At 48.7% G+C, this 11,420-nt stretch overlaps 1 pseudogene; it reads right to left on the bottom strand.

Annotated features, from left to right (window-relative positions):
• Positions 1–2,743: 2,743 nt before the first annotated feature.
• Positions 2,744–11,420, bottom strand: part of LOC124672267 — a 43,910-nt pseudogene continuing 35,233 nt past the window's right edge.

The raw sequence follows: 11,420 nt of genomic DNA, 5'->3' as shown, positions 1-11,420 counted from the left end.
TTCTGATGTGTTTGTTAGCTACGCAGGATTGGTACATACACTGTCTCGCACTTATAGATTCCTTTTTGAAAAATGTCTTACTACTAGACAACAACATGTGTGTGGTAGGCGCACAAGGAGATGGCACGGCGCACAAGGATGTGGTCGGGTTGACTGACTTGCAGCCATTTCCTAGTGGAGAGTGGAAAGTTTTCTCGACATACAGGGACGAGTCCTAGCGACAGGTCAAATTTCCTGCAGTACATTGCAGTTTTTTCTTGTGAAAAGTAAATGATCAAAATACAACTGCAAAGTCAATAGCCGGCCCTTTGGAGAAGTACTTTATCCATTGTAGTAAAACAATTTAAATTTCCATTGTAGTATGTCTAAAGTGGAGCGTGCTGCACTTCTACCACAAGTAGCTGGCCCTTTTTAAGAAGATCGGATGATGTCGTGACAATATACCTGTATACCCGGGTCTAACTTCAGCCGGGTCTCTCTGTTGCTTCCTAGAGAACTTGAGCAGCCACAATTTGTGCAAGGGGTTTCTCCCTCATCTCCCATAGGAAGTAGTTGGACAAGTTTTGCTTTAGCCTGGAGTCGCTTGTAAAAATAGGTTCCTTCCTGAGTAACAACTCTACAAGTACTACACCAAAGCTATAGACATCACTCTTCTCATTTAACTTGCCCGTGTGGTAATACTCCGGATCTAAGTATCCAAATGTGCCTTGTATATTTGTGACGACGTGGGTTTGGTCAATAGGAATCAACCTTGAAGCACCAAAATCTGATATTTTTGCAGTGTAATTTCCATCCAAGAGTATGTTGGTGGACTTCACATCACGATGAAATATTGATACTGAAGCAGCCGAGTGGAGATAATAGAGTGCTCCAGCAGCTTCTGCAGCAATTCTCAAACAATCATCCCATGACAAGACAAAGCTTCTAGACTTAGTACCCTAGACATCAGCTTGCTCACCAAGGATAATTTCCTTCCTCGTCGCGACCCCCTCCCTAGGGTTAGGCTCCCGCGCCGCCGCCCCCAGGCGCGTCCCCTCCCTCCACCCTCCCCCTCGCCGCTGCCGGAGGACCCGCCGGGCAAAGCCTTGGTGGCGACGGTGGCGGCGGGGGCCTCTCCCCCGGGCGGCGGCTCCCCTTCCTCGCGGCGGCGGCGGCGTTCTTCGGTGGGGATTCGGCGGCGGCGTGGTGGCGCGGCCCTCCCCGGCGAGTTCGGCGCCTCGGTGGTGACGAGGGGATCAGCCCCCTCCGGCGGGGCGGCCTGCGGCCGGCGCCGGCATCCTCGGGTCCGTTGGTGGCCATGGCCATGGGCGGGGCTGCGGGGCTGAGGCGGTTGCTGCAGCAGCGGCGTGGCGGCACTAGCTGCTGCTGCCGGGCGCCATGGTGGTGTCGCGGTTGCAGGCTAGTTGGCCGAGGCCCCGGCGTCGGATGCGGGATTGGGTCCCCGATCTGGCCGGCGGCTGTTGCCGGTGGTGGGCACTACCCTTGCCACCGTCGATGTTCCTCTTCTCCGGGTGGTGGTGGCTAAAGCCGGCGGCTTTCATCCTCATCCCCTATCTGCTCCAGCTGCATCGGGGTTGCGGTGTATGGCCGGGCGAAAGTCCTGCTCGGCGGTGGCCGATGCGACCACGGCGACGCCTGCGGGCGCCGTTACCTTGCTGAAGGCATGGTCGTGGCCTTCACCGTGCCTTCCTTTACCTCTGATGCCAGGGGAAACCCTAGGTCCGGTTCACCGGACCAGGCGGCGGCGGCACCAAGGTGTCGTTATCTTCTTGAAGACGTCGTCCAGGCCATCGAGGAGGGACCGATGCGGCTTTCGGAGTTTGGGGTTGGTGATGTGCTGCAGGTGGTGGCCGCGGCCCAAGGCTTGCGCTTCCGGGGCGCAATGTACGACATGGCAGATGCTCCGTTCGATGTCTTCCCCAAGTCCGTCAAGACCCTGCCTTCTTCTCGCCGACTCCTCTAGGCGCATGAGGGGAGGTACGTTGGTCTGGGTTGCCTTGGAGCCGAGATCGAGTCGGTGTTGTCTTGCTTGGTTCGTGACGCGGTCCTGAAGCCTTGTGCTCCTCTTCTCGCCATTCGTGGCAGAATGTTGGGCAAGAAGAGTCGTTTATCATCGGGTGTGTTCAGGGTTTGTTGTTTGCCGCTTGGCGTTGTATCGTGGTGTAGCGTTGTATCGTGGAGTGGAGTTGTACCGGCCGTCTTGGCCTTTCTTCTATGCGATTGATACACCTTCCAGGGTGTATTCTCGAAAAAAAAAGACAAAGCTTCTAGTGGCACTGGCACAAATGATTCCAAATAATGAACCATTGGAGATGAAGTCATATAGTAGCAATGGGACTTCGGTCTCAAGACAACATCCGAAGAGTTTCACGATATTTCGGTGATTTATTTGTGAGAGGACAGCAACCTCATTGATGAACTGACTAATCTCAACTTTCTCAATGACTTTAGACTTTTTGATGGCTACTACCCGTTGGTCAGATAAGATGCCTTTGTAAACCATGCCATGCCCTCCACGACCAACAATACGGGTGGGATCAAAGTTATTTGTTGCCTTTTCTAACTCTAACAGTGAGAAAATCTTGGTGTTGTCACTAGCATTTTCATCCGATGCTATCAATTGTTCGAGGAGTAGGCCTTGGTTCTTCCGAAAATGCTTTCTTCGTAATTTCTTTTGGATGTCCTTTTTCCACCGATGGATGAAAAATATTGCAATCAAGATGAAAAGTAGAATTCCGAAACCAACGCTAATCCCAATGGCGATACCTGTATTGTTTATGCATGCTATTATTGGCCAGAATTTTATATAGTTCATCAGGTAGAATTGATTGTACTGTAGAACCCACCTAGGACCAAATTTTGTTCTTTGGTTGATGTGCACTTCTTTGTTGAAGGGTCATACACTGTTTTTCTAGGACATTCAGTGCAATAATGACTTCCTATAGTGTTATGGCAAGTCCCATTACATGTGCCTGGTATGTTGTACTCGTCAACATCTGCAACAATAAGTAACGCGAGAGGAAACATATAAACAATGTAGTTAAATTTCCATATGGTGGCCATATATACTACAAGTAATTCAAGAATATGTTAATTTTAGCTTTCATTCAATTAACATTATAAAACAGGCTCAAGCAGATGGTTATATAGACAAACTTGAGCAGTTACTCACATACCTATGGGTATTTATTGTCTTTGAGACATGCAAGACAATGCTAATTTTTAATAAGATGTGTGAGTACCCGTTTATTATGGAATTTCCATAATGAAGAGAGGATTTTCATATTACGAGGTGCACAAGAGAGGGGGGAGGCAGAGTGTACCTTTACACCCATGAGGGATATATGAATTCCCATCAAAGCCGGACATACATTTGCAACGGTAACCGACATATCCTCGTGCGGAGTTGACACCCAAGCACATACTATTCATGCTAACACATGCATATCCGGATCTATTCTGTTGTGCTTCCTCACAAGTTAAGTTGGCTACAGCTGCTGAGATGCTGATTCCCCAGAGGCAACATAGAGTCCAGGTTCTCCAATAACATGGTGCGAAAGTTGTTCTTGAGTGTATGAGTCGTATTTAACATTCACTACCCCATTGTTGATATTTATGTGGCTTACAAGGGTGTACTCGTTTACTTCACCATTGAGAACGAATTGGAGGGTAGATGCTGTCGAATTTGTACAATTGAGCTGAAACAACATCCTTGCAGAACATCCGTCTCCTAGGCCGAATGGGAAAGGAACACTGATGTTCCCACACCATCTAGAGCAGTTGGTCTTCCGTTGTAATGGATCATACCCTGATTTGAGACAACGACATGTCAATTTCTATGTACCAAATTAACGTAAGAAATTTCAGTAAGTAGTGTAGTATAAACAGTGTAGATGAACAAAGCAGCACTAGCACCTACTGACAAAAAATGTACAAGTCAAAGAATGAGGGAGATACGTTGGTGATACTCACGGCCATGACCAACTAAGCGGTCTTCACTTAATTTCTTACCAAGTGGTATTTGGAAAAGGTCTATAGGGACGCAAGCCCACCTGCTATACATCTAGGACAAGATAACCATCCCTCTCTATTGGTAGCCAACACACCACGAGAGACAACCAGCACAACCTGATGATGCGAGCCACTCACGATAGTGAAGGGCCTACATGGACGAGACTCAAGATCACACCACACCACAAATACCGTTGCGCGCTGCCAACATTTTTTCAGATAAAATGCGCTGCCAACATCATCCGAAGATAACTGAGAGTCTGAGCCACACCGCAAGAGGCAAGAACAAACCAACCAGAGCCACAACGCGTGACACCACCTTATTAGGAACTCTGAGCCGATCTATCAGTAGACGGGAACCTCACAACACCGAAGGGATGGAGAGTCCAGAAGGACCAGAGTGACATTCGTAAATATCAAAGCAACGCTGGTGTTTTTTTCTTTTTCGAAAGGGGGACTAGAGCCCCAACCTCTGTATCAAATAATACAAATGGTCATTATTGAAAGGTTTCAGCCATGAAAAACGTACACTTATTACAAATCACGGATGTGCAGCAAAGCTTAAAACTAGCGCACAACCATGGCTATGCATGCGACACCAATGTACCGCCACCAATATCGGAAGTCGACGCACTGCCGAGGCAACCTCAAGATTTCCAGGCAACTACACCCGCACCATCATGAACAGAAGTACACAATCTAGCTTACCAGGAGCATAGCCAAAGGATGACCAAAATGCAAGAGAAAATATTGTACAACGCATATCGGGCACCAAGACTATACCCCAAGGAGGAAGAACGACTATGGATGCAAAATTGTCCTTCGTGATGTGGTGGGCCAGCTCCCCATTACTGCTTTGGTAGTATCTAGAGGATCCACGACGTTATGTCCTCTTCGGTTGGGTCCGGTCTGACCCGGTTCGTCGATTGTCGGTGGCGAGTGAGCGGTGGCACAACCGCTGGTGATAACCAAGGTAACTTCGGTCATGAAGGGTGATAGAGGATCCGCGGCCTTGCCCGTACCTGTTGAAATATTGGGCCCATTTTTTGTGGCCCAAATTAGATTTCAGTTTTTTCTATAAATCTCAAAGCCCACATAGTGGTAGCCTTGTGAGTTTGAGCCCAAGTTGGTGGCAGCTCACTAGGGAGTGGTAAGAGGTGGGAAGTTTAGTCCCACATGGAAAGTTGGGAGGAAGTTAGACCACCTTATAAGGTGGGTTGTTCCACCACTAGTAGGTGAGTGAGAATAGGAGTGCTACACGCGCGCTCCTCCTCCTCCTCGCTCGACGCGCCGCGCTCGTGGTGAGTGGATTGAGCCTCGAGCCGAGACTTTCCTTACTTTTTGCAGCTCAGAAAAACGAACAGAGTCCTAGACGGACGCGTCGCAGTTAGTCGGTTCGGGTCGCTCCCGGATCGTGGGCTATCTGTAACCGACTCGAAACGTTCGTGCGACGTGGGCGTGGCCCACGTTGCCTAGGGTTTCCCGAGCCTATAGGCGAACGGGAGAGCAGGTCTCCGGAACCGCTCGTCCTTGCGATCCTGTACGGGAGAGGGAAAATTAGGTTTTTGGGAAGCGCTCTGCGCGACTGCTCAAGCTCTTCATCACGGGTCGCCTTCCGTCCAAGTCGGGCGGTGCTGCCTACCGTCATCTTCAACGCCGTCTACTTCGACCCGTCGTCCCCGTCGTCAACAACGTTGTCATCAACAACGTTACTCGCTGCGACATCATCTGCTACACCTCCACCGCCACCTCCACCAGATCGGTACGTGCGACATATCTCGATCTATTTAGCGATGGATGCTTTACCGTTTGCGCTGCTGCTACTCATGTTGATTAATGCATCTAGTATGTTTGAGTTTCACATGTTAGTAGTTGCTGCCATCATGTTTTATATTCTGGAATTAATCATGGAAATTATGCCTAATTATCCAACAATCCAAAAACCTAATTGTAGGCAATTTCCTGAGTTAACAATGGCTGGTTTTGCTGATGCACTGAGGCCGGATAAGTTCACCGGTGTGCACTTTAAGAGGTGGCAAGTTAAGGCCATGCTCTGGCTTACTCATCTGAAAGTGTTCGAAGTTAGTGATGGTTTACCTGAAGGAACTATATCTGACCAAGATCGGAACAAGTTCAAGGAAAACAATACTCTCTTCGTCGGATGCGTTCTGAGTATTCTTGCTGACCGTCTATGTGATGTGTACATGCACATAACAAATGGTAAAGAGCTCTGGGATGCATTGAATGCTAAATTCGGTGCAACCGATGCAGGCAGTGAACTGTACATCATGGAGAGCTTCCATGACATCAGGATGGTAAACAACCGTTCTGTAGTCGAACAAGCTCATGAGATACGGTGCATTGTGAAAGAGCTTGAACTCCTTAAGTGTGCCTTACCCGACAAGTTTGTGGCTGGATGCATCATCGCTAAGTTGCCCCCTTCATGGAGGAACTTTGCCACAACTCTCAAACACAAGAGACAGGGAGATATCGGTTGAAAATCTGATAGCGTCTCTTGATGTTGAGGAGAAAGCTCGGGCTAAGGATAATGCGAGAAAGGAGAGGGTCGGTCTAGCGCCAACATGGTGCGAAGAAACCCTACAACAAGAACAAAGGGAATAACAAGCCCTCCTTCAATAAGCCTATGAAGACTACAACCTTCAAGAAGAAGAAGATGATAAACAAAGCAGATCCGAGCTGCTTTACCTAGAGGCTGGCCACTTTTCTAAGGACTGTCCGGAGAGGGCGGACCGCAAGAAAAAGGGGAGGCAAGTCAACACGGTGACCGCTAGCAATGCTGATGGGTACGGTAATCTCTTTACTGTTCTTTCGGTATTTCAATCTCCATGTTGGTGGATTGATACAGGTGCTAATGTTCATGTGTGTGCTGACATATCCATGTTCACTTCTGTTGCCTGCCAAAACCCACCGGCGAGCAGTGGTTAAGCAACACGAATAGCCGGGAGACTCCCAAGACTGCTAGGTGGGCCCTGGTGCCTCGCGTCGTCCCGCAATGTCCCAGCACACGTCCTGGCGGTTGCAAGGGCGTGCCACCTGACCTATACCTGATCAGGAAGGTGTTGAATTGCTTCGATTAGTCTCCTGCATGGTAGACATGTAAACATTAAATACGAGCCCGATCGGTTCTCAGGTTGCCCTGTGGATCGGCTCAAGGAGCCGATCGCCCCATGGTTCACGTTGGATTTACGGTGACATGGGGATCCTGCTTGATCAAAACAAAGCTAAACCAATCTACGACAGTTTAGGGTTTTCACCGCATAATCGGAACATCCTACGCGTAGTTGGTCCTAGCAAATACGAAAGATGATGGAAACTACTCCTAAAAGAGGCCTAAAAACCAACGTTAAGTCAATTCCCGGAACATCCCTTATAGGAACGGTAAAACCACACCTCACGCACTACCGGATCATCCAACCCCAGCATAAGGCCTAATCATACAGATATTAAACTAATCCTTGAAGAACAAGGAGCAACTATAACAGATCGGATCTACTAAGTAACGAACAAGCAAGGTGCTGCCCTTACACCTAGATAGGTGTAAGGGCAGCTAGATATCGAGGGACGGCATTGCTAAGCAAATATGCATAAGAAAAGCATCAATGCAAGCCCCAAAACATCTACGATAAATAGTGCTACTCGCCATCAACAACGCTTCAGCACGAGTAACACAATGTAGCGAATAAACGTGTACTGCCTAGATCGCAAGATGCGATCTAGGCAGCATGATGCTTACCCGGAAGAAACCCTCGAAATAAGGGGTGACGATGCGCCTGGTTTGTGTTTGTTGTGAACGTGATTGTCCTCCTTTCTCAATAACCCTTGGTACATATTTATAGTCCAAGGGACTTTCTAATTCGGAAGTACACCTAACCGTGTACGAGCCAAACTCTATCTTTTAATTCTAAACACGATCTAATAATATACAGATACACGGGCAATTTAGCCCAAACTCTTCGTGCAAGGCCGCTTTAGAGACGCTCCACGTGTACATCCTTCAAGCCCATCTCAATTACGGCCCATCTCCTGATTTGGCTAAAATCTGGGGATAACACATGCCCCCCTGGTTTTGGTAATGATAATTTCAAAACCACTCTGTTTTTCCTTCGAAGGGTCATGTCGTGGCAGAGCAGAACCGTCGCAGTATCCTTCGTCATGATACCCTGTCTTCTCAACTTCGCACGATTGACAGTTTTGGCACCGCTTCCTCGGAAATCACCACATCATTAAATTTCCCCGTCCCCTTTATCTAACCGCGTCAAGCAGTTTGCTTCTTCATCCTCTTGCTCCACAGTAGCTATCGGCAAACAAAAAACCCTTCTCAGCCGCCATGGACTCCTCTTCCTCCTCCAGCCTGTCCTTCCAGTCCTCCTCCTCCAGCGAGCTCGAGCAGGAGGTCAACTCGATGGCCATCTACGAGGCCCGCGCCCCAGAGTATTGGGACGCGCGGGACTGGGATTTCTCCATTGAATCGGAAGACGACGAACCCCTCACCGACGGGGAGGAGGACCTCCAGTTCCTTGTCGACGGGGAGCTGGTACCAGCGAGCAACGACGAACTCTTCCCTTGGGAGGCGGTCCTCTCCTCCGACGAGGAGGAAGAAGAGGTGGAGGAGACCGATGAAGACTCCTCGTCCGAGGGGTACCCGCCGGCCAAGCGCTTCCGAGGCTGGGCCTGGTCGGACGACGATGATGACGATGACGAGGAGGATGAAGCCCCTGCTGGCGGCTTCATCAGTAGCGACGAAGAGCCCGCCGGTAGCAGCGCCGACGGCAGCTACGACGGCGACGACGAGGGAAGCAACGGCCCTTAGATTAGGGAGTAGCATAGGGCTAGTAACAGTGCATTAGGCACTAGATGATCCCTTTTGAGAGCAATTAGCTCTTCGTTGTAAAATCCCCATCTGAATCAATGAAAATGTTCTTCCAATTTGGCTTTCAATTGTCCGATTTCGAATTTTCCAATAGTCAAAGTAGGTCAACGCCTCCAAAAACCGATAGCAACGTATCGGCTTTTTTCACCATCAGACGCTCATACGGCCAACCCGAAAACCAAATTGGACAGGTTTAAGCAGACATTTCCACAATTCACACAATAACTTGATGCCTGTTTATAATCCTTTGTACCTCTATAGTCGATGGCTGCGCGTCGGCTGTTTTTTATTCTAAAGTCGATGTCTGTGCATCGGCTGTTTTTAATCTGAAGCCGATGTCTGAACATCGGCTGTTCCCCAAAAAGTTTGAAATTTTTTTTTACTGGCCGATTTCGTGCATCGGCCTCCACATTTTACTGCTCATCATCCCACATGCTTGGGAAATACTTCTTGAGATGCTGGTCATTGACGGCTACTGGGAACTTCACACCATCCAACTGCTCAAGCATGTATGCATTCCCCTTCAAAACTTGGTCGACTTTGTACGGGCCGTGCCAATTTGGAGACCATTTACCATACACTTTGTCCTTAGTCCCCAACGGCAATACAGCTTCCCATACCAGATCACCAACCTGGAACTCCTTTGGCTTCACTTTCTTATTATATGCGCGAGCCACCTTGGCTTTATTCTCCTTGATTTTCACAAGCGACCATAGTCTGAGTTCCGTTACATCCTCAATACTGTCACTCATCAGGGCTGCATATTCTTCAGTAGTCAAATCATTCTGAAATGTAATCCGTCTCGACCCAGCCTTGATTTCCCAGGGTAACACAGCTTCTTGCCCATAGACCAGATGGTACGGCGAGGTTTTTATTGCTCCATGACACGACATGCGATAAGCCCACAGTGCTTCTGACAATACCTCGTGCCAACGTCTAGGATGCTCGTCGATTTTCCTCTTAATCAGCTTGATCAAACTCTTGTTGGATGCTTCAGCCTGCCCATTTGCTTGCGCATAGTATGGAGACGATCGGATCAGCTTGATTCCCATATCTTCGCAGAACTTTCTAAATTCATTGGAAACGAAGATCGAACCTCCATCGGTCGTGATAGTCTGGGGAATCCCGAATCTATGAATGACATGCTCCAATACAAAACTGATAACATCTTTCGACGCTACTGACTTCATAGGGACGGCCTCCACCCATTTAGTGAAGTAATCTGTAATGGCCAGAACCCATTCATGGCCTTTGCTCGATGCAGGATGAATTTTGCCGATCATATCCATGCCCCAACCTCGGAATGGCCAAGGTTTGATGATAGGATTCATTGCCGATGCGGGTACCATCTGAATGCTCCCAAACTTCGACATGCTTGACACCCTTTATAGTACTGGAAACAATCTTCAAGCATGGTGGGCCAATAAAATCCCGATCGTCTGATCAGCCACTTCATCTTATGAGCCGATTGGTGAGTTCCACAGGCACCCTCATGCACCTCATGCAAGAGCCGATTGGACTCGGCTGGTCCCAAACATTTGAGAAGTAATCCTTCCAATGCCCTGTAGAACATGTCATCGCCAATCAGGACGTACTTCATGGCCCTATATCTTATCCGTTTAGGTGCCCCCCGAGCCGGATCTTTCAAGTAATTGAAGATATCGGCTCTCCAATCATCTGGTTCCATGACCTGCACCTGAAAATTGGCTCCATCTGCTGCGTCCTTATATCCTGACGCCGTCTGTGCAAGGTCGTTCGCCTCGGTATTTTGCGACCTTGGGATCCAATTGAAGTTTATATACCTGAACTGTGCCATCAACTCACGGCATTGTATCCATAATGGGAAGAGCAACTCACTCTCACACTTGTACTCCTCCGTGAGTTGAGAAATCACCAATTTGGAGTCTCCAAAGATCTCAACTGCCTCTGCCCCAGCGTCCAATAGCAACTCCATTCCCTTGCATATCGCTTCATACTCAGCAACATTGTTGGTGCAAGGGGTAGATAGCCTGATGGAGAAGGAAAATGTTGCCCCCCGAGGCAACACGAGTAGCATGCCGATGCCGCAACCATCCTCACAGACCGATCCATCGAAGAACATAGCCCATGCACGCACAGATAGTGCTGCTACGTCCGTGTTTATTCGCTCGGCGATAAGATCGGCCAACGCTTGTCCCTTGACTGCTTTCGCAGGTTGATACCGGATATCAAATTCCGATAATGCAAACATCCACTTGCCGAGTCGGCCCTTCAACACAGGAGCCGACAGCATGTGCTTGATAACATCCGATTTGCATATGACGATGATTTCTGCTGACAGCAAGATGTGCTGGATCTTGGTGCAGGTGAAAAATAGACAGAGGCACAACTTCTCAATTTCAGGGTACCTTGTTTCTGCATCCAACATCCTTCTGCTGAGGTAGAAAACCACTTTTTCCAGACAATCATAAACCTGCACCACCACCGACGCGATGGAGGTGTCAGCTACTGACAGGTAAATGTAGAATGGCCTGTCTTG

This window comes from Lolium rigidum, chromosome 7, assembly GCF_022539505.1.
Source record: "Lolium rigidum isolate FL_2022 chromosome 7, APGP_CSIRO_Lrig_0.1, whole genome shotgun sequence".
NCBI classification, from domain to species: domain Eukaryota; kingdom Viridiplantae; phylum Streptophyta; class Magnoliopsida; order Poales; family Poaceae; genus Lolium; species Lolium rigidum.
The sequence above is the reverse complement of the archived record's forward strand: the minus strand, read 5'-3'. Positions and strand labels throughout refer to the sequence as shown.